Below are 3,901 nucleotides of genomic sequence, written 5' to 3' on the forward strand. Positions count from 1 at the left end.
AATATTATGAAAATTTTAAATTATCTTTAAATAAAATAATAATACCCTTAAGAATTATTAATCAAAATAAATAAAAAAAGAATTAATATAAAACAAAATCATAGAAAAATATTAGCAAAATTAAGTTAAAAAAATAAAAAAAAAAAATTACAAATATTTTTTCTGAAGAACAAAATAAAGAAGGAGAAAAGGGATATATAAAATAATAAGATAATAAATTGAATTAATTGAGTTCATTTATTTTATTACTTTATATATTATTTATTATATAATTTAATATTTATCTCGATCAAATTAAATAATAAATTAGTTATAATTAAGTTGGTTTAATGAATCAAATAAAATTTAAAATAATTTAATATTTATTCTAATTAAATTAAATATTTGAAGTTATGATTAATGTAATTTAATGAATTAAATAAAATATTAAATGATGAAATATTTATCCTAATCAAATCAAATTACATAATTGATTAGTTATAATTAATACAATTGAATGAATTAAATACATTAAATTGAAAAATAATTTAGTTAATTTGTATCTTAAGGACACATTTAAGAATATTTATTTTTCAACAATTTTCATAAAATATTTTTTATAATATTTTTAACCTATGATTTAAAGACAAGTTATAATAACCCATTAAAAAGTACTTAATTAGTTAATACAAATAATTTGTATAATTAATTTAGTTCAATAAATTAAAAAAATAAATGTGAAAGGAAGAGATAAAGAGAAAGTGAAATTATAAAAACGTGTAGCCATTAAAAAGCAATAAAAAGTCGCTTTTATTTTTTCATTTATTAATTATTAATTTATTATAATTAATTTCACAACATTTATTATACGTTATTCATCTTACAAATTAATACAATAATTAATTGATATCAATTATCGATAATTAATTTTAATTGATATAACTCATTTCGCTATACTTTCTAAATAAATAATTAAAAATACACATCTCAATTTTTTTGTTAAAGTAGAATAAAATAAAATACATAAATTGAGTAGATATAAATCTGGAAATTATAAATTTTTTTAATAACTCAAATACATTAGTACCATAAAATTAAATTTAATGTCAATTTTAAAAATAATTACTGACCTTTTATTCTTTTAATTATTAATAATTTAAATAAAATAATACCCTATAACTTATTTTGTTATCTATTTTAAGTAATTACTAACATTCTATTTTTCTAATTATTTACTTGTCTTATTTATCATTTATGCTCTCAATCAATTATATTAATAAACAAATAAACTCAATTAACTCTAGTTATAATTGGACTATTCAACAATTCAACATAATCTTTTTAATTTGGGATTAACTACTAACAATAGAAAATAAAAAATTTAGAGTAATTCAATATTATGAATATTAATTATTATTGTGAAATAACCTAAAATCATAATGCAATTTATTTTTAAAGAAATAATCAAGTATTATCGTTAATTATGAAATAACCTAAAATCATAATGCATTTTATTTAAAAAAAACAATCATCCATTAATATCTATAAATAGAAACTATCGTCAAAATGCTTTGATTAAAAATATGAAGAGTTAATTACTATTTATGATGAATAATATATCAATTATATAAAAAAATAAAAATATAATTTTTTGCATTTACACCATTAGAAGAATTACCATCATGAGTAAAATTTTGTCAAAAAAAATTGCATAAATAGTAAATTTAAAAAATAAATATCGTTAAGTAATTATGCTTTTTTTAATAAATAGTAAAAAATTAAATATCATAAACTATATTCTTTCAAAATAACCCTTTTAAGTTGTTATGTTTAGCATAGTTTATTTTGATCAATAAAATAATTATATGAAAAAATAACTAATTACATAATTGTATAATTTTCAAGATCCTATATAGTTAAATCTAATGGACAAATAAAAAATATCTATATGATAATATCTTAATATTTTAGTATACGATAAATCATATTATAAATTTATATATTATGTTATACTTTTAAGTCAACTCCTTAAATACATTATAACATAAACTGTAAAACCCGGTTAATTAATGGCTAATTAACCCATAAATGAGAATTTATTCTAGAAAGTCTAAAATGTGATTTTTATGGCTTAATATGATAGAGGAGATTGAGACGAGAATTTCGGTACCAATTTTATAGAATTCGGACCAAGATTAGACCGAACAGGCCAAACCGGGCCAACCGGACCCAAAGTGGGCCCTTGGCCCAACATAACTAAACCAAAACCCTAGTTTTCAGCATTATCTCTCCTCACTAAACACACTCACATGCTGAAATTGGAGGCACAAGAGGGAAGAACACTCTCTCAAGTTCTTTCTCTCATTTGATCTTCAAACCACCATAACTTTTGATCTAGAGCTCCGATTGCCGCACCGTTTGCGGCCACGCGTTCACTGCGAAGAGCTCTACAAAACCCATACAATTAATCTTAAGGTAAGCCACGTTTTGCTCTTCGAAATTCCAGCCTTGTTTTCGAGTTTTATGAGCAAAAATGTTGAGATTTTGGGCTCTTTGATGTTATAGGACCCAACTCTCTTGAAGGAGAAGGTTAATCTTGTCTCCTTGGACCTTGGGTGTGGTAAGATTCTCAACCCTAGTGTATTTTGTAGTTCTATGATGTTTGGGGTTTGAGATGTTGTGTATGGGTATGATGGTTGTGGCTTAGGTTGTGTATATGTGGATGTTGAAGCTTGATTGGTGATATTGAAAAGCTTGAAAAGGGATTTGGTGGTGAAAAATCTGTTCTTAGAGGTGTTGAGGCCTTGAGAGCTTGTGGATAAGTGATTTGGAAGTGCTCCGGTTGAGTTTGGAAAATCGGCTAAGGTATGGTCTCGGTTTCTCGTATCTAATATGTAATGTGGTAGGAAATACTTAGGCTAGAGGCCCTAAGATAGGCATTGAATTTTTGGTGATGTTGAATGGTTGATATATATATGATGTGGTCATATATGTGATGATGATTATTGATGCCTTGATGGTATGCTATATGAGAAAAATGCATGTTGTGATATATGCTTGATGATTGGTTATGGTTGAAATGTGGATTGAACCACGTTGATGGTGAGTAGGATATTGATTGTGTATAATGATGATTTATTGGAATTGGTGTTGTTGAAAATTGGCATGAGGAAGAGTATATGATATGTCAATGTGTTTGGGTTTGAGCCACTTGGGTGAAGTGGGTTAAAATGATGGGATAGTGATTTTGGTAAATTGTGGTAAATTGTCTATGTGTGAGTTGAGGAGGTTTGGTGTTGAATTTGATATATTTTGATTGATTTCAAAGAAAAGGGATGAAATTGGCATGTTTTGAATGATTTTGAAAAGAGTTAAAAATGGCTTGTTGTGAAAATGGCACTTTGTGGTTTTTATGAAAAACTTGGTTTTTGGGCATACTTTGACGGGACATAACTTGGACTACGAATCTCTGCTTTGTGCCAAATCTGTTTAGAAATGAAATTGGATCCGGGATGTCCATGCCGTTCGAAGAACGGGTGAAAAACGATTTAAAATGAGGAAGTTATGCCCGTCAGAAGATTGGGGGTTGAATCTGTGAATTCTGCAGCTTTTAACTTAAAAAAATTTTTTAGCAGAACGACCCATCGCGCGTAGGCGCACTTGGTGCATACGCGCCGTTCTTCCAGAAAATGCCATCGACGCGTGCGCGCAGTGTGCGCGGGCGCGCCGATGTGCTGCACCCAATGCCCAGCCATTTTGCCAGAGAGTTATGCCAGAACTGTGCCAGCTTTGTGCCTAGGGCACGAGAGCACCCACGCGTACGCGTGGCTGACGCGTGCACGTCGCTTGGGTATTCTTTAATCCACGCGTTAGCGTGCATGACGCATACGCGTCGATGAGTTTTTGAGGCCATCCGCGCGTG

Source organism: Arachis duranensis, chromosome 9 (assembly GCF_000817695.3).
Source record: "Arachis duranensis cultivar V14167 chromosome 9, aradu.V14167.gnm2.J7QH, whole genome shotgun sequence".
Classification (NCBI taxonomy): Eukaryota; Viridiplantae; Streptophyta; class Magnoliopsida; order Fabales; family Fabaceae; genus Arachis; species Arachis duranensis.